The 24,201-nt window shown below is 41.1% G+C and overlaps 1 protein-coding gene and 1 non-coding gene across 2 annotated transcripts in view; one reads left to right on the forward strand and one right to left on the reverse strand.

Annotated features, from left to right (window-relative positions):
• Positions 1–24,201, forward strand: part of SH3RF3 (SH3 domain containing ring finger 3) — a 371,189-nt gene that overhangs the window by 93,199 nt on the left and 253,789 nt on the right. The gene's annotated exons all lie outside the window — the stretch shown is intronic.
• On the reverse strand, positions 22,792–22,926 carry LOC112869749 (small nucleolar RNA SNORA1). Its single transcript, XR_003224407.1, has one exon. It is a non-coding gene; the product is annotated as a small nucleolar RNA SNORA1 (small nucleolar RNA).

Genomic DNA, 24,201 nt, shown 5'->3' on the forward strand with positions numbered 1-24,201 from the left:
AGTTTCTGTGTGCAGTTATGTTTTCATATTTCTTGGGTGTAACCCTACGGGTCGAATTGCTGGCCCGTGTGGTAACTCTATTTAGCCATTTGAGGGGCTGCCACACTGTTTTTCAGAGTGACTGCATCATTTTACATCCTACCCTCTACCCCCAGCAATGTATGAGAGTTCCAATTTTTCTACATCCTTGCAAACACATATTATTATCTGTCCTGTGGTTTGTAGCCATCCTAGAAGTATCATGTTTTTTACCCTTGGAAGATAATATTGAATAGCTGGAAGTATGGATATGAGTTCAAGTTACTAGTTTACCACTTACTACCTGTGTAACCTGAGTGAGTTGCTTAATTTCTCTGAACCCTAGTTTACCTGTATGTAATTAGGTGATAATTATACCTATCTCACGGACACTTGTGAGGATTGACAGAGGCAACGTGAAACATCAAGCATCTTAACACTCGATAGATATGAGCCTTTAGTATCATGCATAAAATGATGCCAACTGTGGGTTGCAGTCCTTTCTTTCTATCCTGTCTATACCTTTTCTTGGAATGAGGTGATTAGCCATATATTTTAGAGAAATTTGGGATCATCCTGGCTAAGCAAAAATGAGTAAATTGGAATAAAGGTGATGGAAATCAGGAGGTCTGTGATTCACACTTTTTGGTTGACAGAGCTGTGAGTTTTGATAAGTAATTGCAGTGGACTACCACCATAATCAAGATACAGAGCTCTGAACAATTCCATCCTGCCTCTTTGCTGTCCTACTTCACTCTACCTCCAGCCCCTGGCAATCATGGACTGGGTTTTTATTCCTGTAGTTTTGCATATTCCAGAATGTCATATAAATGGGATCAGGTGGTATGTACTCTTTGAGTCTGGCTTCTCTCACTTAGCATGCCGTATTTGTGATTTGTCCATGCTGTTGTGTCTGTTGGGAGTTTTTTTCCTTTTTACTGCTGAGATTCCTGTATGTGGATGTACTACAGTAGTGTGTCTACTCAACACTAAAGGCATTTGTTTTCTTTCCAGTTTTTTTTGGCAATTATTAATAAAGTCACTGTAAACATTCCCATAAAGGATTTCATGTGACTGTAAGTTTCCATTTCATTTAGTCAAACATTTAGGAGAACAAATGTTGGATCGTAGAGTGACTATATGTTATTTGTATAAGAAACTGCCAGATTGTTTTCCAAAGTAGCTATACCATGAAATTAATAATATTGTAACCAGCCTGCTGAAATCTCTGAATTGGTTACCATCCAGTTACTGAGAATAAGCTTGAGTCTTGGTATTCATCTGTAAGCTTTTCTGAAGTGACCACAGTTGTGATTTTCAAGCTATTGGTAGGAATGCCATGAAATTCACATTCCCTGGGCAGATTCATGTAGGAAAACTTTAGATTAAACTGAAACTACTTCTTTATTGCAGTACATTTAGTATCTAAAACTTAGGACCCTTCAGGAGGGAGGCAAATTAGGGCGAAGTACGTAGTTTTGCTAAATTTATTTTATGACAAATGTCTTATGGAGCTAGTGCTCTTTGGAACCAATTTTAGGAAACACTGTGCTAGAGTACATAGATTCTTTTCAATGAGTTGCTTCTATTTTATGTGAAATATCTCTGTATTGGTCAGGATGGGTTCTGTTGTGCTATAGTAACAAACAGCCCTTATGCTCAGCTGTTTAAAACAATACAAGTTTGTCATTCTTGCTATGTGTCTCAGAAGGTGAGGGGCTCTGCTTCTTATTTGTTGCACTCAGTGGCACAGGCTAATGAGAGGGGAAAATGGCAGAAGAATTCTGGCTCCTGAAGTGCCAGAATTGCATGCCATGTGCACTTGACCTTTGCCAAAACAAGAAATGGAATAGTGTTGTACACCACCTCAAATTCTAAAGGGCTCAAGGCAAAATGATTTTGTTCTGTCTTATGTATTTAGGTATTAGGGGCATTAGACGAGTGCCCTTCCTTCAGTGGTGCCTGTTATCACCTGATCCCATGGTTTATTGGGCTGTTGGGGCTTGTGTCTGGCATCTTTGGCCACCATTTTCTCCTTCCTCAGGAAGCAGAGCTTTAAAACCAGACTGCAGAATGCCACTTTTTGGGAGTTGGGAGCTCTCTTGGGGACTATGTAGACTGTGGTTTCCAAACACGTTGTAGCAAGAGAAACTTTCCTTCAAGGGAAAGCTTACAAGGCAAGTCAACATGTACCATAGAAAAACTATGAGTGGTTCTGGGAGATGGCAGTTTTGGGTGGGGCAGCGAGCAAGGACCCTGACTGGAGCCTTTCTTCACCCTCTACTCCCCCCTCCTCTCATCCACCCCAGTAATCTCCAAGGGCCTCCAAAGACTCCAGTCTGAGAGTCCCTAATCTCTTTTGACTCTTTATCTGATTGATAAAGAGTAGATTGGTACATACCATACAAATAAGGATTCATACTAAGATGACAGGTGGCTGTGGGCACTCTGGGCCATTTGGTCACCTGGACATGAGGAAACAGGCTAGAAGTGACTGGTAGGAGGGCCCACAGCTCAGTGTGAGAGACACTATGGGCACTGGGCCTGCAAGGCTGTTGTTTATTTTGCTTTTGCTGTTTTGGGGAATCAGTAGAGGGAGAGAGGGAGGGTGTACTTGTCTACTATTGTAAAGATTTAAGATCTTTATAGTCCAGGTGTCCCTGGGGGAAGTGTGAGCTTGGTGATAGCACTTATATGACTTGTTACTATGCATCACCCTCCATTCTTGTTCAGTCTTCATATTCATCCTGTACCTGAGGGTCCCCCCACCCTGTCCCTGCACCTGTGCAACTCATTAAACTTTAACCCTGCAAAACTAAATTGCACAGAGGAGAGTCTCCTATGTTCACTGCCCTCACTTTGGGAGGCAGTGGGGTTTCACTTTGACCTACTATAAAATGTATTAAGCCTACTTGAGCCTTAAACTTCTCCAAGATTAATGATTTGTTTCTGGGAGACATTTTTTTTCAAGCTGTTAACCACTGTGCCAAAAAGAAAACTCTGGAATTTAAAACTGCTCCTGATGACAGTGTTACTTTGGACCTTATATTAATGACCAAACTCTCCTGGGCCAAAGGTACCTGGATGTTTTCTGCAGTCAGGGATGGGGGGTAGTGCCCCAGAAGGTACTACTTTTGGCAGCACCTATGAATTCTCCCAGCGAAGCTTTCTGGGGATGCTGTCTGATGTTACCAGGAAGCACCACCAGTGAAAAACACCGCTTTCCAACTGTTGGTGTAAATTGTTCATTACTCCCGCTCTCTCCTCTCTGAAATATACCACAGACACATGATTGTGAGCCATGCTTATTAGGAAGCAGAAGAGAAAATCTTCATGAGTCAATGAATATTAGTGCATAAATGATAAATTTCATTATTTCTAGTGCTTTGCATACACTTGGTTGAAGATGACGAGGCACGAGGGGTCTGTTTTGTTTAGAAGCAGGGAGAGGGCTATTCGGTGCTACCACTAGAAGAAGCTATACAAATGGAAATTTAAAGCAACCTGAAGGTCAGGGTTAAGAAAAGGAAATCCTGACTGATGCTTCCCTGTCTTACTTTATTTTTACTTTCTGACACCCATGGCACTGGGTCCTGTTTGGAGACCAGTCTCCAAACAGCTAAAATATGACGTGGGCCAGATCCAGGAGCCTGGGGACACAGCCCATATAGTTCAGGGACTAGGACACAAGGTCAAAACCAGTTACTATGACAGGTTGTAAAACTTGTGGATGACCTGTGCTTATGGGCTCAGGTGGTAAGGCCAGAGCCTAGCCAGCGGATGGGGAGAAGCAGCCCCCAAATACATTTTAACCATAGCCGACTTCCTGGGGAAATTCAGTCAAAATGCATGTCTTGGAAAGAGGAGAAATGGAATAGTGTTGAACAACCCCTCTAATTCATGGGTTAAATAAACCCAGGCCATAGAAAGATGGGAAGAATCAACACCTGGTACCAGAGACAAGGCAACAAAGGAAAATAGTGTTGTCACATTGACTGCATACAATATTAAAAACACATTAAAAAAACCTGGTTAAACAGAAGAACAAAATACATATGGGGGAAAAATATTTACAGTATATTTCAATGAGTTAATATTTTTAATATAAGAGGAATTTGTTAAAAGCAGTTGTTTAAAACAACCAAAGCCTTGTCATATAAAACAGCAAAGAATTTACATAGATAATTCATAATAGAGGAAATGCCAGTAATTAATGCTAGAAAAGATTTGATCTTGGTAATCTGAAAACTTAAGGAAAAATGTTTGCTCTAAGTAATGAAAGATCTAAGTAAGGAGGTACATACTTAAAAAAACAATAAAATGCCATTTCTCAACTGTCAAATTAGCAAAGAATGTAAAAAAATTCAAGTCTTGGTATGGCTGAGGTGAAAGGTCAGTCACCTAATCCTTTTGGAGCTCAGCCTGATGGATTGAAAGCCTTTCAGACATCCCTGTCTTTGACCCAGTGATTACACTCGGGGATCCACTGTAAGAAAATAATCCTCAAAACAAAGAAACATAAAAACCAAACACGTTTTACATGAAGTTTCAGAAAAGGGAGAGCAACCTCAATATTATTTATTAATAGTATGGGGACTGCTAAATAAATGATTATGTATGCAATTAGTTTAGTGTTACTCATCTAATTTAAACTGATTTTTATTAAGACTAATTCAACAGAAAAGTGTCGGTTCTTAAAAAGAAACAGGATATCAAATGGTATATACACTGATATTAAGATATTAAAAGATTTTAAAAACCTATGCACAGAGAGAAGGCTGGAAAGACTACCAACAAAGGCATTAACAGATACATGGTGGTGCTTTAACACAAACTTCTTATGGTCTTTATTTTACCATTTTCTTACTGTTATGTATTTTCTGATAATGATGAAAGTAAAACTTAATCTTTAAGCTCTTGAGTGACAGCTGTGCAATGTAGTGTCAACATCTCCTGTCGTCATGCAGAGTATTGGTCTGAGAATTTCTGACTTAAAAACAGTTAGCATGTGGGTTTCTCTACCCAGTGGCTGGGAATTTGTCATTTTGCATGATGGTCATAGAAAAGTACTTTGTACAATTGTCGCTTTTGCCTTTTGAGGCAGCCCTCATTATATAACAATGCTTGGGAGGACAAGGGTGAGTGAAGAGGAGGTCCCTTGGAGGGAGTCACCCCAGGCTGCACGTCTCCCAGGAGGACATGTGTCCGTCAGTGCATGGTAGGAGGGAAGGAGGAGGGAGGGAAGATAGGAAGAAGTGAGCTCCCTGATGGCTGGCAGCTGTGTTCTGGATCAGTCTCCCACTCACAACAGATAATCTGAGGGTGGGGGCCCAAAGATACAGTAAGGGAATGAAAGCCAGTTTTCCTGACTTTTTTCTATGTGGAGTGACCTTGCTACCCACAAGAAAGCAGAACGCTCCCCTTATTGTGAAGCATGTCGGCAGTTTTTTTGTGACACCCTTATTTTGCAAAATAGAAAATATGGAGAGGGGGATTTTTCTACAAGAGTTATTTTTTGCTTCATTGATGCCTTTATTTCAGAGCGTCTAAACCCAGAATGTGGCTAAAGAGAACAGAGATTTCTTATGGATGGGCTCACTCAACAGTTGCTTGAGTAGCCTTCTGGCATTGCTCTTACCATAGATGAGGTTCTGTTCTGATTGCCCAGAACAGTCTGGTGAGGGTGGCTCTGCCCCAAAGGCAGCAGCCCCAGGGTAACTTGGAGCTGGATGGTGGTCAGCCAGCTCTGAGAACAAAAAGCATTGGGCAGTCTTGGAGAGGGTACCCCTTCAGTGACTCTTCTGCTTCCTGTTCTTCGCATTTGTGGAGAATAAAAAGCTACTGGTAGCTAGAATAGTGAGAAATGCAATCAGAGTAAACAAGTTCCCTGCGTGTTCGTGTGGGCTCAGTGTAGGATGGTTTTGCATATATGAGGATCTGGACCACCTGTCTCTCCAAGCATCCCAGAACTCTGAGTCTTGTGGGTGCTTTGAGGTTCACACCCAGGCTGTTCTCCAGTATGTGGCACTGAGCAGGGTGCTTTGCATGCGGTTGGGGGTCAGTAAAAGGGTGAGTGGATGACAGAGTGCTGGCTTTGGTTTTTTGCGTATTTGTTTTCCTGGAAGTCTCTGTAAGGGAAGTGTTTACACATTTCTGGTGCTAAAGGGACTGCTTTTATTTTGTTGTTTTCAATGGGTCATTTCCAGGTAGTCGTTTCTTTCTCCTCACACAAAACTAAACTGAATAAGGATACATGTTGCTACTGAAAAAGCTGGGCCTTCCCCCCCCCCCCATTAATAACAGTTAAGAATTTGTCAGAACAAAGGAACCCTGCTTTTCTGAAGAGATTTTGAGTTTAGACTTTAATTTGACTTCAAAATCTGGCAGGGGAAGTGCAGACACCTTGTTTGCAAACATGAGGCTGGTTGTGGGGCTCTGGTTTGATCACCCAGAAAAAGAGGGGAAGTAGGGGCAAACGAAGGGTGATGACATTCAGGAGTATTAATAGCTGAACAGTAGATTTTAGGGGGAGAGGATGCTGTGCCCAGGGCTCCAGCTTGCACAGAAGTGCCTGTGGAGGGAACCAGCAGCTCTGTTCTGATGGTTGCGAATCTGTGGTGGAGAATTTCCTCCCTGCCTGTCGTCACCAGAGGTCCATAACTAAGCGATGGCCTCTCACAGCGTCTTCCAGAATTTCTGATAGTTTTCCTTTGAGGCTTAGAAAAGTGTGTGCTGAAGGGTGTGAGGAGGTTTTTGGTCACCGGGAGCCTGGCCGTGATTACTTACTTCGGAAATGTTCTCTGGTTAGCAGTGCTGTTCGCAAGCGGGATGCCAGGTTGTTCTCCGAAGGCTTGCTGGCTAATAAGGTGGATAAATCACTTGGTCCCTCAGGGGCTGCCAGCCTCTGGCCCAGATTCCTGTTCTTAATTTGCTTATTCGAGTCAGGGCTGTTGTATTACATGGTGGAAGGGCTGCACCTGTGGATTTTCCACTGACGTGGTCACTTCCTGGGGAAGAGCACTGGGTTTGCCGCTTCACACCTGCATGCCTCAGTTTCATTGCAAGCAAAATCAGGATTGCACTCACTGGCCTCGTTCTGTTTTATCCATGGAGAGCTCCCTGGGGTAGACTACATCCAGTACTTTAGCTTATTGATAAATAGGTCCTTCACTGCCGTGGTTTCAAACCTTCCATATCTCCAGTCTCCCCTGCTGCTGGCATGACGGATTATCCTACAAACCCAGGAGGCCCGCAGATGGGAGTGCTTTTGCCTTTCGTCTCTCCACCTCCAAACTTGTTCATCTTTTCTCCTGCTGTCCTTCACTTCCCCGAAACCCTAGAGACTTTTTTCTCACGTTGCAAGACCACAGCGCTTTCTGGACTCCTAAGGGCACCTGCTGAATTGGGGACGCCATCTCCCCTCTAGCATCAGAAGAATTACTAAAATGCATATTTAAAATAAGGGACCTTAGAGATAAAATCTAGGAATGAGAGGCCTCATTGACTACCAGATTGATAAAATTAGTTAATATGCAATGATGAAAAGAATGGGACAAGCTTGCACTTTCTCAAGTTGGAAAGCAAACTCTGAAAAGCAGTTTGTCTAAATCTAGAAAAGGCACAGATTATCTTTGATCTGGAAATTCCAGCCTGTGAATCTAACCACAAAGCAAAACAGTGACAACAGTGTTTCATTTATACATTCGTGAAGAACTTTGTCACAATGACAAAGCCATTATAAAGAATGGAAGGATATTGGAACATTTAAAGTAGAAAAAAGATACAAAATTTTTTATGTGGTGTGATCCTCCCCCCTTTTTTCAGTGCCATGTGTATGTATGGGGAAAAAAGACTGGAAGGAGTATCTTTGGGAGTATTTTAGGAGTATCTTTTTTGATAAATTTATTTCTTTATCTAAAATTTTTTTCTATGAAAAGGATTCCCCTATCTAGTTAATTAACACATCCATCACTTCACATATTTATCATTTCTTTTCTGAGAACGTTTAGCTTCTGTTCCCTTAGCAAATTGCAGTTATACAATACGGTGCAATCAACTGTAGTCACCATGTTATTATGTATTAAATCTGGAGACATTATTCACCATATAGCTGAAAGGTTGTATCCTTTAACTGACCTCTGCCTGTTTCCTCCACTTCCCCAGCCCCCGCAACCACTTTTCTGCTCTGTTTCTATGAATTTGACTTTTAAGATTCCACATATAAATGATATGCTGTATTTGTCTTTCTCTGTCAGGCTTTTTTTTTTTTAACATAGTTTTTAAAGATTTTACTTTATTTTTATTTTATATAAAATATAAATTTTTATTTTTATATTTAAAATTTATATTTTAATATAAATATAAATTTAAAATTTATATTTAAAATTAAAAAAGTATATAAAAACTTTATATAAAATAATATATATATATATATATATATATATACATATATATATATATATATATATATATATATATAAATTTATTGTCAAATTGGTTTCCATACAACACCCAGTGCTCATCCCAACAGGTGCCCTCCTCGATGCCCATCACCCACTTTCCCCTCTCCCCCACCCCCCATCAACCCTCAGTTTGTCCTCAGTATTTAAGAGTCTCCTATGGTTTGCCTCCTTCCCTCTCTGTAGCTTTCCCCTCCCCCTTTCTCTCCCCCTTGGTCTTCTGTTAAGTTTCTCAGGATCCACATAAGAGTAAAAACATATGGCATCTGTCCTTCTCTGACTGACTTATTTCACTTAGCATAATACTCTCCAGTTCCATCCATGCTGCTACAAATGGCCACATTTCATTCTTTCTCATTGCCAAGTAGTATTCCATTGTATATATAAACCACATCTTCTTTATCCATTCATCAGTTGATGGACATTTAGGCTCTTTCCATAAGTACTCTCTACACCCAACATGGGGCTTGAACTTACAACCCTGAGATCAAGCGTTGCATGCTACCAGTTGAGCCAGCCAGGTGCATCCCCTCTGTCTGGCTTATTTCACTTGGCAAAGTGTCCACAAGATTCATCTGTGTTGTGAAAAACAACAGAATTTCCTTCTTATGGTTGAATAGTATTGCATTGTATGTACATCATTATCATCTTTATCCACTTATCTGTTTATAGACATTTAGGTTGATTCCATATCTTGGCTATTGTGAATAATGCTGCAGTAAACATGGAGTGCAGATATCTCTTTGACATAGTTATTTCATTTCCTTTGAATATATACCCAGAAATGGAATTCCTGGATTGTAGGTAGTTCTATTTTTAGTTTTTAAAGGAATCTCCATACTGTTTTCCACAGTGGCTGCACCGTTTTGATTCCCACCAACAGTATGAGAGAGTTCCCCTTTCTCCATATCCTTGCTAGAACTTGTTGTCTCTTTTCTTTTTGATACTTCTATTCTAACAGGCGTGAGGTGGTATCTCATTATGGTTTAGATTTGCATTTTCCTGATGATGAGTGATGTTGAGGGCTTTTCGTTGGACCTGTTGGCCATTTGTATTTCTTCTTTGAAAAAATGTCTAGTCACATCCTCTGACCATTTTTTAATTGTGTGTGTGTATACACACACACACACACACACACACACACACACACACACATATAGTTGTTATTGAGTTGCATGAGTTCCTTATATATTTTAGATATTAACTCCTTATCAGATACATGATTTGCAAATATTTTCTCCCATTAACTTGCCTCTTCATTTTGTTGATGATTTCCTCTGCTATGCAGAAGGATTGTCTTTTTTTTTTTCCTTTTTATCTTTTGAAAATTCTTACAATGAGTTTGCATAACAATTTTTTAAATCAGAAACTCAGATTTAAAAAATGTTTTTCCTCCCTCTCCTTCCTCACCTCACAGGTATACCTCAGAGCTCAGGTTTTTACCCATCTTGTTTCATCACATCTGTGGCCCGTGTGGCCACACTCTCTGTCTGTAGTATTTATCAGTACTCTGCCCCATCCTCTGATACTCATCTTAGGCTTTGGTATCTTCCAGTTTTCTTTTATCTGTATGTGTGTGTATCTCTAGTCTTGTCAGGTGTTTTTATATTCCGCTTGGGTCTGAACACCAGTGTTCATTAGTCTCTTTCCTTTTAACATCAATTCTCTTTCCTTCTATTCCCCCTGACTTCTCAGCCTTGGCAGAACATTGAATTTACCTGAGAGAGCTTCAGAAATCCCAGGCCTGAGTTCCATCCCAGTGATTTTGGTGTCTTTGGTTTGGTGGAAGCTGGATTTGAGGGGTCTTTAAGTTCCCCAGTGAGTCTGCTGGAAGCAAGGCTGGGAACCCCTCTTCTATCTGCTGTCTTGCTGTACTTTGGGGAATCACGTGCATGGTGCGTATAAGTTTCTGGGGTCCTGACTCTTGGATATCAGCAACACCACTAGACCTACAGATCCCCAGTACCAGGCACTGGGAAAACAGCAGTGAGTGAAAATAACTCCAAGTGAGGAAGTCTGTTTTTGCACCGGCCACCCTGTCTTGGTGCTGGTCTAGCTGAGAATTTGATCAACCCAAATCAACCTCCTGTCTTGACTTCACCCGCTGGGGTTGTGCCTCCCTTATAATGAAGAAGAAACTGGTATAATCCACATCAGTGGCCGGCTTGGGCATGCAGTCAGGACATGTTTCTCAAGCCCTTATTCCCTGCTCTGTTGCTCAGTCATTGAGACCAAACCTGGGGGCTCATCTTCTTCCATCATTGTTGCCCTCAGACAGGGATGCAGTGTACTTATTGTGGCTCTGACTCTGCGGCTCATAGAGGTCAGTAGTGGCTTTGTCTCTGCTTCACATTGTCTGGTCTCAGAGAGGGAACAGGCATCAGAAAATTTTACAGGACAGCATTAGGAAATCAGGAATTACAGCGAAAGGGAATCCTGTCCCTGTGTGAGGCTGGGTCAGACTTTTATGACATGGTTCTGTGATTCTCAGTATATGGTTCTGCTATAGAAACTGGGTTCAGAGAGTCATGATTTATTACAAGGAAAATGTGGACTGTTTGTATACCTGTGTGACGATGGCCTAGTTACCCAGTCAGAGCCAAGCTATAACCATGAGAGAAGAGGTAAGACATTGTATTTCAGGAAGAGTATTTGGAAGAAGGTTATCACCTCCTACAGGTGTCTAGTGAGGGCTGATGGAAGCTTCTTGGGGATGCATGGGCACCAGTGGTAGTTAGGGACTGCCAGCCCAGAGGCCCAAGGCCACCCTCAAAAGCTGGCAGGGTGTGGGTAGAGCCAGAATCATGTGCCCATCATGGCTCCTCATGGCTCTTGTGGTACACTTGGAACCTCTGAGCTCTCTTGTGCTCTGTCCCTTTCCATTCACCTACTTACCAGCAAGTACAAAGGGTCTGCTGGATGCTGTTGTTACTCCATGCATCACAAAGAAAATGTCCCTATTCTCACAAGGTTTATATTCCAGTGGGGGAGGTCGACAAACATGAAACATTAATAAAAAAATAACCCAGATGTGGTGAAGCTTTTTATTTTGGTTTAGACCAGCAGTTTAATTTTTCCTTTTTTCTAGGAAAATATGTCTACAGCTGATGTCAGAGAGATTACTGCCTGCACGGTCTTCTAGGATTTTTATGGCTTTGGGTCTCACATTGAGGTCTTTTATCCATTTTGAGTTTATTTTTGTGTGTGGTGTAAGAAAGTGGTGTAGTTTCATTTTTTTGCATGTAGCTGTCCTATTTTACCAGCATCATCTGTTGAAGAGACTATCTTTTCACCCAATTGTATAGTCTTTCCTCCTTTGTCATAGATTAATTGACCACAAAAGCATGGGTTTATTTCTGGGCTCTCTATTCTGTTTCATTCAGCTCAGGGTGTATTTTTGTGCCAGTACCATACTGTTTTGAGTACTATAGCTTTGTAGTGTATCTTGAAATCTGGGACTCTGATACTTTCAGCTTTGTTCTTCTTTCTCAAGATTGCATTGGCTGTTCAGGATCTTACAAATTTTAGGATTCTTCATGGTGAAGGAAATCATCAACAAAACAAAAAGGCAACCTACTGAATGGGATAAGATATTTTCAAATGATATATCTGTTAAAGGGTTAATATCCAAAATATATAAAGAACTTACAAAACTGAACACCAACACCCCCCCCAAAAATAATCCAATTAAAAAAAATTGACAGAGGACCTGAATCAACATTTTTCTAAAGAAGACATACAGATGGTTAACAGACACATGAAAAGATGCTCAACATCACTAATCATCAGGGAAATGCAAATTAAAACCTCAGTGAGATATCACTTTACACCTATCAGAATGGTTAAAATAAAAAAAAAACACAATAAATAATAACTGTTGTTAAGGATTTGTAGAGAAAGAAGCCCTTGTGGTAGGAATGAAAATTGGTGAAGCCACTGTGGAAAATAGCGTGAAGTTTTCCTAAAAAATTGGAATAGAATTAGAAGTAATTCTATCCAAAGAAAGTGCAAACGCTAGTTTGAAAGGATATATACACTCCCATGTATATTGCAACATTATTTACAATAGCCAAGATATGGAAGCAACTCAAGTATCCATATATGGATGAATGGATAAAGAAGATGTGATATGTAAGTACACACACACACACACACACACACACACACACACACACACACAGGGATACTATTTAGTCATGAAAAATAATGAAATCTTGCTATTTGCAACAACATGGATGGATCTAGAGGGTATAATGCTAAGTGAAATAAGTCAGTCAAAGGCAAATACCATATGATTTCACTCACATGTGAAATTTAAGAAACAAAGGAATAAACCAAAAAAGACACAAACCAAAAACAGACTCTTAACTATAGAGAACAAACTGATGGTTACCAGAGGAGAGGTGGGGGGAATGGGTTAAATAGGTGAAGGGGATTAAGGGTACACTTATCTTGTTGAGTACTGAGTGATACACAGAATTGTGGAATCACTATATCGTATGCCTTAAACTAATATAACATTGCTAATTATATTTGAATTGTAGGGGGAAAAAAAAACTAGATGTGGGACAGACGACATGCAGATAGTTAATACTATAGGAAAGGAGAGTGGAGAATGACAAAATGATGACTTTCATGTTTGGTGCTGGGGAACATCCTTGAAGGGATTCAGTCTCAGCCAATGTCTGAAAATCTGAGTGATGACAAGGAGCCAGCTAGGCAAAGATCAAAGATTGTGGAGTGGGGACACCTGGTGCCAGGATGCTAAGGTAGGGATGACCTTGGCATTTTCAGAAACCACACAACAGTCTGAATGGTTGTACAGTCCAGGGAAGGAGTTTAGATCATGTTCTCAGTGCACTGGGAAGTCATGGAAAGGGTTTAATCACAACAATGTGCGATCTGGTTTGCTTTAGAAAGATCTTGCTGGCTGCTGCTAAGGGAAAAGATTGAGGAAGCCAAGTTGGGAGGCAGATGACCAGGTATAGGTGATTAGAGTATCACAGGCAAGAAATGATAATGATTTAGACTAGGTTGTGGTAGTAGAGATGAAAATAAAAGGACAGACATAGGGTTTGTTCGGAAGAATGATCAACAGGTCTTGATGCATTGGATATTTGGCATGAGGGAGAGGTGAATCAAGGATAATTCCTAGAGTTTTGGCTTCAGCAACTGGATGAGTATTAATATTATTTACCAAAGCTGCAAAGACTGCTAAATATCCAAAGGGAGTATAAAGATTTCTAATTGGAACCTGTGAAATTGAAGGTACCTGTTAGGCATCAAAGGAGAGATGTCAAGTAGTCAGTGGGTTATACAAGCTAAAGACAGATTGTTGGAGTCAATCAATGGCATTTAGAAAGAGCGATAACGTGTTCCTGTTTTCCTAGGACACTCCTGATCTACACCTATTGTTCCATCATCATTGTTAAAGGACCCCTTTTCTCACTCTCAGCCTGACACCTCTTTGTGCTATAACTTATCATCTTTCACAGAGACAGTATTTAAAGCCATGGGCTAGAGAGTCATTAGAGAGAATGGTACAAATACAGGCAGAGTCTGTTACACTTCAACACGTTGATGTGGGAGGGCATTCAGGAAACAGCCACTGGATCAAGAGAAAAGCCAGGAGGAGGTAGACTCACCCCAGTCAGGAGAGGAATGTGGCTGGGAAGGGAAGAGTGGTCACATGTGAAAGAATGAGATGAAGACACAAAGAGTGGTCACTGCATGTTGCAGTTTCATAAGGATGGTCCCAGTGGAAAGGAGAAGGTGGAAGCCCACAGGAACTAAATTGAGGAGCTAGAATGTGTGATGAGCTTGCTACATCCTTCCTGTTGCCCCACTTTTCAGACAAAAATCATAATTGTAAGGAGCTAATTTAAATGCCATCTCTTCCATTAAACAGACCTCAGATTCCAACAGTGAACTGGTTAGAATTAATTGCCCTTCTGTATTCCCATAGCACCTTGTTTGTAACTTTTCATGTGACTTTTTGTTGTTGTTGTTCATTGTGTTTTAGCCATGTGTGCCTGGCTCCTTATTAGCTATAGATCACCTGGGGGCAATGACTGTTTATCTTCCATCTTCATCTTGCCTATGAAACTTAGCCTTGTCACAGTTCAATGAACCTATGAGACATTTGAGAAATGTTGAATGGATGAGTGAATGGATCTGTGAATAAATGAGTGAGTGAATGAGTGAATGGATGAGTGAGTAAATCATGAGTGATTGAATACATACGTAACCAAGTGAGTGAGTGGATGGATGAGTGTGTGAATGGGTGAGTGAGTGACTGAGTGAGTGAGTGGATGAGTGAATGAGTGAATGGGTGAGTGAGTGACTGGGTGATTGAGTGAGTGAGCGATGGATGAGTGAGCAAGTGAGTAAAGGATTGGAACTGCAGTCAAATTGGTACCAAGTACCTACACAGCATAACAGCCATGGGTGGTTGGTATTTCTGTTTGCCCCTTGTCCACCTCATTTGTTCATATGCAAAAGCTTCCATTTCCAGCAATGATCATTAAACACTGCAATGGATAATTGTAGAGTGGTTATTTTCTATTCTGTTGGTCCTAGGCTGCCTTTAATTCTAATGGAAACAATAGTTTCCTTTAACTGAAAATTTGGTGAATCCTTTTTAGCTATTTTTCTGTTTTCCTTGTACTGTTTGAAGGATATACTATTTATGGACTGCAAAACGATAGATTCTAATCTGAGCTAGAGATAAAATGTAAAGGGGGGCATAAAACATTTAGGAAGCACACATGAATCACAACAGAGGATTACACAAAAGCTTTCTCAGGAAAATGTGCACATTTTGCATTTAGGGACACCCCAGCAAAGTGGCATACAGCTGATTTGTCATAATATATAAACCTCTGGTAGTACTAAGAAAATAAATACTATATTAAGTCTTTAGGCAAAGCCATTGATACTAGTTTCTATCTATGAATGCAATTCTGTGTTCCTGATGTGTTGGAAATACCCCAAAACAAATGCCAAATGTGAGATTGCAGATTAAATTTATAGGGCCCTAAGCTGTAACTATATTTTTAAGATGAGAGCTGTTCTACCTACTAATTCCTCTGGGAATAAACTGGCAGAATGAGGGAAACCCCAAAATGCCAGGTATAAGAGAAGATCTTATCAGAATTTCTGTTAGGCAGATTCAGGGAGGAAATCTGGGAATGGTATTATCTGTAGCCCTAGAAATCACAGCCTCAAGAACCTGAAGTCAAAGACATGCAAAAAGGCCTGATGTCCGAGCCCTTGAATCAGCCTGTGGCCCTGGACAAGTCCCTCCCTGTTACTGGCATCCTGGGGGAGGGGGGTTGATGCTGGTGCTGAGAACAGCCCTCTTTGCCGAAGCCAGGTGAGGTCTCACACACCTTTCACACTGTGGCCTGTCACCAGTGGGGTCTCTCTCATTCCATATGGTGTGACAGTTGAAGCAGTTGGACTTGGGCTTGCCCTTGGTGCCTGGTGTCACTAAGGAGGTGAGAAGAATTCTTGTTCTTCTTGATGTTATACAGCATCCCCTGGAAATGTTCAGTCATGTTGTTCTGGGCAGCCTTCTTCTGAGGGACCCACTGCCAGGGGACTCCTCTGCCCAGCTGTCAGCAGAGCAGAAGGAGGGTCTCTGGTGCCTCTTGCAGAAAGCTCCCATTGCCCAGGCACGCCTGTGTACTTCATGGTGTACTTTGTACTTCATGGTCTCCATGCTCCTATAGCACCACAGACCCTGTCTCTCTGAGGGTCAGCTGGTTGCTACTCTGAGGCTTTTAGATTTAAAGATGGGAGCAGAGCCATGGTCAGAGTGAGGCCCATGCCTGTAGTCAGAGTGAGGCCCATGTCCTCAACAGATGGCCAGCATTGGCCTCCACCATCACTTGACTCCCCTTTGGGTGCTCAGATGTAATTTTTGTTTCCTTGTGGTTATTTAAGTCTGGATGTGCAGACCCTGAGAGTCTGACTAGGTAACTTGTACACAGTCCTTCCTATGTGAATCGGTCATTTTCCTTTCCAAGTGTCAACTGGAAGTTAAAAGTAAATTAATTTTTATTTTCTTTGGACAAGCCACACTTCTAACCTGACTTGTTATTATAGGGAATTGGGCTTTGAAGAAGACAAATTTAAGAGTATCTATAAATTATCTTCATGTTTTTTCTTTTTTCATGTTTGCTTTTTATCCCTTGAACTGAGACTAGAATCATTAAGATTTTCTTAAGAAGTTGGCTGCAATAAATATCCTAATAATTACAACTCAGGAAATTCATCATAAATCATTGTTTTTGCTGTATTTCCTTGGCTTTCAGATTTTCCAGCTGAAATTGCCTCAAGGGACCCTTAACATCTTTTATGGAGTTTGTAAACTCCCTGAGGTTGAAGAGTCTTGGATTTGGAATCTAGAACACCTAATATAATACTGGGCATTACTTACTGGGCTCAGGAAATCTTTTGAAGGAACAAAAAATATCTTCCTATAATGTAAGTTGCTGATTCACAAAGTGGCTTCTTCACCAAAAGTGTGTTGAAGCAGTTTTGAAATCAGGACACCTAGGTTCAAATCCATTTTCTACCTCTGGCTGGGATAACACCGAGCGCTACTTTACTTCTTTGAGCTTCTGTTTCCTCATCTGTAAAGTGAGATGGTGCCTACTTTGCAGGGTGGTTGTGAGGGGGAGTAGACCAAAGAATAACATGGCTAGTTGGGTGGGTGGTATGTATAGATGTCCCACATCCATGGTGCCCTCCTCTCTTCCTTCCCCATCAGCCTGCAAGGGTCTCACCCGACATTGTACAGCATAACGTGACAGGTGGCATTACTTTGACTTGTCTTAAAGCTGGATGCTTTCACATAGATGACCAGGGAGGCAGTGAGGATGTGAGAGTGGAGGTTATATATAAACCTGGAATCGCCTCTGGGGTGTTCTGGGGTGAGCCGTGAACATTCACCGGGGGCTCTGGTCTTCAACTTTGCATTGTGGTGATGAGCAGTGCTGGGAGGCCTGTTCCATGTGATGAATGTGTGTGACAAGTGCTTGAGGGAGAGGACATTGGTGTCAGGTGGATGTCCCAATCCTCCCTGACTTCTGGCTCCAGGGGAACACTGCCACAAGACTGTGAGTGAGGAAGGGTGCTCAGTGGGAGAGGAGGACCTGCATTACAGGGAGTTGGTTAACTTCTTTCTAGTTAGACTCCCACTGTTTAAGATAATGTGACACATTACCTGGAATCACAACTGCATTCAACAGTAGTACTGCTTTAATTTTTCATTTTCTCATATTTAGTGATGGGGGTCTCAAATATGAGTGTATGGATATTTTCCAGAGACATAGACTTAAATTTGGGTTTGCAAGGGCTGAGTGAGCAGTGAGACAGAGATCAGAATGAGGTCACACCCACAAACCGGTGCACCCAGGTTTAAGTGTGGAGGTTGTTCCTTTCAATTCCAGTAGCCAATGGTGTGCTAAGGATGGCTTTGGAGAGCTTCAGAAGCTCTCTCCCACAGAAGCTCCACAGCCCCCTCCCCATACCCTCCATTAGTCTCCAAATAAGTGTACTTGCTAGGTAATACCAACGACCTTGCAGGGCAGACTGAGCTCCCAGATGACCTCTGTAGCTTACCACCCACCATGTCACCGCTCTGTCCCTTCCCACAGGGACACTTCTGGGGATGTCAGTGTTAGGAATGATTCTGTGCAGAACCAGCCTCTTCCCGATTAGACAGGTGCAGGATAGTCATGCTTCAGGGTTGCCTGTCCTGGTCCAGGTGTGCCCGGCAACCTCTTCCCTTTGTAAACTTGTGCACGAGTGTGCTGGCTCATCCATTCTGACAGACTGGCTGTTTAGACAGTGCTTCCTCCAAGCTGCCCTTCTTGGTGTGCTCTTATTTTTCATATTAGCAAACTGAGCTTTTCATTATTCCTTGTAGGTATTGAAAATGTTTTTAATTGTGAAATATAGCATGGAACAAAGGAACATCTAAACATTATGCTAAGTGAAAAGAAACCAGTTGCAGAAGACTATATTATATTATCCTGTTTGTATGAAGTATCTAGATTAGGGACAGAAAGTAAACTACTGGTTTCTTAGGGCTTGGGATGAGGGTTGGGAAGTTACAGGGTATAGGGGTTCTTTTTGAGATGATGAAAAATGTTCTAGAATTGCCTGTGGTGATGGTGATGCATATCTGTGACTGTATCAGAAACCATCAAATCACCTGATGGATGGTTTATGTCTATATGTCATATATCATATGTGTCAAAAATGAAGGCAAAATAAAGATATTTTATGATAAATGAAAAAACGTGCACAACTTCTCAGATGATACTAAAATGAACACTCATGTACTCAGCAACCAGAACCAAGTGGAGTATCCTACAACCCAGAGGTCTCATTTCGCCCCTTCTGCCCCAGAGGTAACCACTGTCCTAAATGGTGTTAATGACAATGTGTGTTTGCATCCATCCCTCAACTAGGTATAGTTTAATTTTACCTATTGGTTAATTTTGTACATATGGATTCATACGGTACCTATTTTGTGACTTCTTTTAAGCACTGTGGTTTAGATATATGTTGCCATAGATTTTTCCTATTCGCTGCTACAAACAATTCCATTGTATGAAGAATACAATTCATGCACCCATTCTACCATTGATGGCATTTGAGTTGTTGGGTGCCATTATGGCCAGTACTGACATAAACATACTTATATTTACCTCCTAATGCACACATGCAAGGATTTCTGTAGAAATATCCCTAGTAGCAGAATTGCTAGGCTATAGAGTCCATGCATTTTTATCAATGATAGATAATACCAAATAATTTTTTGTCAAGAAAATTGTGCCAATCTATGTTCCCAGAAGCCAGAGGTGACAGTTACTGGTGTTCCATGTTTTCAACAACACTTGGTATTCTCAGGTTATTAATTTTTGCCAGTCTAGTGGGTATGAAACGGTATTTCAGTCTGTGCATTTTCCTGATGATCAGTGAGAGTGAACATCTTTTGTATATGTCTTCCCATATTAGTTAGCGTTTACTGCATAACAAACACCCCGAGAGTGTAGAAGCTTAAAATAACATCCATTTCATTTAGCCGACAATCCCGTGTGTTGGTTGAGATTACCAGCATAGCGGGAATGTCTGGGGACTCTCCATGTGGTTTCTTATCCTGCAGAAGGCTGAGTTGGGCTTTTCATGTGGTGAATGATAGGTTCTAATAAACTGCAAGAGAGGGCAGATGCCATTGTGCATTTTTTAAACATCTGATTGCATTATAGTGTTGCTGTCTCATTGGCCAAAGCAAGCCACCAAGGCTAACTTCAGTTTGGAAGAGAATTTTCCAAGGGCCTGGATCCAGGGAGACATGAATCCTGTTGGAGGACATTATTACACAATCCACCATAGTACCTACTTCCTGTATTTCTTTAGGATGTTGGTCTTTTATATTGCTAGTAGGAGTTCTTTATATAGTCTGGATACTAATTCTTTGATAGTTATCTGTGCTAATTTTGGATCAATAGAAATTCCTTTAATAAACAAGATCAACAAAATAATAATAATGGCATGTTTTCTGGGCTAAATTTGGAAAACATTACAGTGTAAGGTAAATACAGAAAGGTTATTTATCTCAAAGGAGGAACTAGAATCAAACTCCTAAAACTTAGTAATTTAACTTCTGTATCTGTTATAACTTAGTAATCAGCTATTTTAAAAAGCTGCCTACATGGAGATTTAGGATTTTTAGGAATATTAAAGACCCGGGGGGAAATTAGTATTGGTTAGGTAGGACAAAAACTCAAATCAGTTACTTGTAATAAACTTAAATAAGTGCAACTCTTTTTGAAATTCTCTTTTTAGATTCTCTATATTAACCTTGTGTATTTAGTAATATACATATTGTACTCTACATAACTTGGTTTTCTTCCTAAAATTATCTTTTAAGACAATTTGATATTTTACTCAGAAAAGTACAAAGTTTCTAAATATTTTGAAAAAATACATTGATGTATAAAAGGATGGATATTAAGATTTTAGACTTTGAGGGGCTCCTGGGTGGCTCAGTCGGTCAAGTGTCTGACTCTTGATTTTGGCTTAGGTCATGATCACATGATCTCATGGCTTGAGCCCCATTTCGGGGCTATCAGTGGAGAGCCTGCTCGGGATTCTCTTTCTCTTTCTCTGCCCCTTCCTTGCTCGCTTGATCTCTCTCTCTCAAAAATAAATAAACTTAAAAAATATTCTAGACTTTGAGTTCTCTTCCCCATGTTTTGCTTATTTAAAGCAAAAATACTCCCCAAACGCAAGATACCCCAAACACAAGATAAATATTTCACCATTATAACAAAAAAGACTGTTTGGGCTTAATCTAGAACTTTTACAGGGTCCAACAGAACCAGAGTTTATTTTTTCAGAGGAGTAGATAAGTGCAAACTCTCCAAATTTATTGAATTTGATGTTTACGAATGAAATGATTTCCTCATCCCCACAAGTGCTTTGTCTTCTTGAAAGGCTTCAGTTTTATCTTTTTTAGAGATGCCTCACTGTCCCAGTTTGCCTGGACCTGAGGAGTTTCCTGGGACACGGGTGCTAAACCCTGGGAACATACCAGGCAAGTTGGAGGCTAGTTGGTCACCCTCTTCTTCACAAATTTCAGAAAGTAAAATTCATTGGTTTGGATTCATGCCCACATCTCTAGCCTTTAAATGTGCTTAACTTGCTTAATTTCCTTCTTTGATTATTTTTTTTGCCCCCTAACACAAATCGTTCCTGCTGGAGGTGGAAATATTCAGAAAGCAGGGCCCCGGGACTGGCTGTGTGGAGTTGGCCTCTGGAGGGTGTGTGTTGCTCCAAAACGGGCTGGTGAGGGCCTTCCTTGTTGCCCAACGCTGACAGTTCCTAATGCTGCTCATTTTGTCACATAGGCAGCATAGTCACATTGCCTACGTTCATGGTTTTCATGTTACAGCCACGATTTTAAAGCAGCATATTCTGATTTTTCTCACTTAATTTAGTAGTCTCTTGGTTTAGATTGCACTTGGGGCTGTGCTTAGAGTTTTGATAAAACTTAGTTGTATATGTGTCATTTTGGAAAGGACTGTTTGGAAAATAGGACATAGAGCAGGTGGTTATAAAACCACCAGATCAAATGGAGATCATGATTTCTCTTTTATTTAGAGGCAAATGTTGCTATATAGGTTGACATATAAAGATATATAATACATAATTTAAGGAAATATTCAGGGAGTAGAGACTAGGGAATACATATATGAGCATTTTTGCTTACGATGCATTTTCTTCATTCTAAAACTATTATATTGTTTAATTTCTGTCTTAACAGTTCCTAGATCTGCCCTATGATGTTGTGCAGCTTGTGCACTGCACAACTTGGAGTGGGGGGGGCAACTGTTCACATTCCAGTTATCCTAGATTTGTCTTGAGAAAGGGATGCCTTTTCTGACTTGCATAAGAATGCTCCTGGGCAAATGGAAGCCAGCATGACTGCCTCCCTGACCCTCCCAACAAAGGTACTTTACAGAACACACGAAGGAAATAAAATTTTTCTTCTGCTTACATTTTATAGCCTTCCCTACCCTCACTGTAGTACCTCATGTCTCTGACCTGAGACAGTTGATCTGTTTTCTAGTTTTAACACATAGCAGCATAATGGTATAGAGCACAGAGCCAGGGGCCAATGCTGCGGTGTTCTACCTGCACAATCCAGGGGAAGTTACTTGCCCTCTCTGTGCCTTACTTTCCTCATCTATACAGTATGGGTGGTTCCTTCCTCAGTAGGCCAGTGGGTGGGTTAAATGAATGAATAGGGTAAAGCACTCACAACTGTGCATGACATGTTATATGTAAATGCCACAGCCTTGTTCAGCTTTGCCTCTGACATTGGTCTAATGCACACCTGTGTTTAGCAAGACTGAATCTTTTTTTTAAAGCCAATACATTTTTATTTAAGGAATTTTATGTGTGATTCCTTCTATAGCCAATCACCATAGTTCCTCAAAGTCAGAATGATACTCTTCAATACGGCCCTTTTAAAAGGAACTTTTTTTGTTCAATCCATAGTTCACTGTCAGTCCAGAGCTCTTCAGTTTGGCTTCTTTGATCTCCACTTGAATATGGACATACTTCAAAAATTCCCCATCGCTAATCTTTGGGATCTAGTTTCTTTATGTTAGGACCCTAGAAGTCAAATTGTAAGAAGTGCACTGATTGTGCACTGATCTAGAATTGTTAGTCCTCGTTTCTAATATTAAAAAGTCTTGTTGCTTCCCCTCCATGGCTTGAGCCCAGCAGATGCTGTTATGGGTCTCACTGTCACCACGGCAATAAACTTGCTGTGATGGTAGCAAAATGTGTGTCTCAGTGTAGCCGCGTTAACAATCTCTGGACACCATGAATGACAGTGCCCATTTCCATCTAGAATGAGGCTTTAGCAAGACTGCACCTTAAACTCTGGTTAATAGGTAAGGGCACAGGTAGAGAAGTCATGACCTATTCCTTGACCCCATGAGAAGAAGGCCAGGTCAATAATCATTGTCTTTGTCCCTTTTCTTCTGGGATTTGCTTCTCCCTGTCTCAGCAGCACCCCCCCCCCCACTGCCCCCCAGTGTGTGATTGTCTATTTATGTGCTGCTTCTCCTGTGAGATGGAGCATCTTCTATGATGGAAGCTTAGATTTCCAGGACTTTGCCAGGTACATGGCTGGGGTTCAGGGACATTCAGCTTCAGCAAATGGATTGGGTCTCCTCTGGGATTTGGGAGGCACTGCCTCTCCAGGGCAGTATTTTCTCTCTGTGTCATAATTCTCGTGGTCAGGCCCAGCCAGGCGTCACTCACCACATACCCCATTCTGGTCTCAAAATCCAGAAAAGTACTCCGGAAGGATATTGAACATCCGTGTGGGGCTCTGTAAGTATCATTTACATCAGAGCTTAGATGGCACTTTTGACCCTGAGTCAGAGTTGTGACCTAAGCAGGAGAGGGGGGTTCTTTATGAGGAGTTGTGCAAGCTCACAGTCCTCACAAGGCTAAAGGAGAGGCCAGTGTGCCTGTGCCATTATGTGTGTGTGCACACATGTAGTTCTTTCTTCATGTGTGGGGTTTCTCTTACCTTATCAAATGTAGGCAGCAAGTTGAGGCCACAGAATGGTGTGTTCATTCCATTTTGGTGTTTCTCAGTGAGGTCACCGTACCAGGATCCCAGTAGACAGCTTCTCATTTATTGAATGAAACTTGGGTAAAGCTGTTCTAAGAACAGAGGGCATTGGGCATATTCATTTTTGTCAAGTTTGCCATTAGCAATGAATCTCCGGGTTGTTTTCATGTTAGTACTCAATATAAATATCTGTGAAGCTGTGAACACATTTACAATTTCTAGTCAACTAACTAGAAATCATCAGCCACAGAAGATACAAAATTAGGAAATACCTATCAAAATAAACTCGACAGTTCTTATCAGACATGCCATAACCTCTATAAATACGAGATGTCAAATGAAATGTACCTAAGAATTTGGGCAACTTTTAGGAACTGTTGGAGAGAACTTTCTGAGTTGTTTTAAGCAAAGGAATGATCAGAAGTGTAGAAGGCCCTCATAGTAGCTTTCAGCAAGTACTGTCTGTGGCTGGGTCCAGAATCCCAGCTGGGGTGCGCCTTACTGATTTAATGAACATAATAACATGGAGCAAGCTGCCTGTTGCTTGTG

Source organism: Puma concolor, chromosome A3 (genome assembly GCF_028749965.1).
Source record: "Puma concolor isolate L17-30 chromosome A3, mPumCon1.1.hap2, whole genome shotgun sequence".
Taxonomy (NCBI): domain Eukaryota; kingdom Metazoa; phylum Chordata; class Mammalia; order Carnivora; family Felidae; genus Puma; species Puma concolor.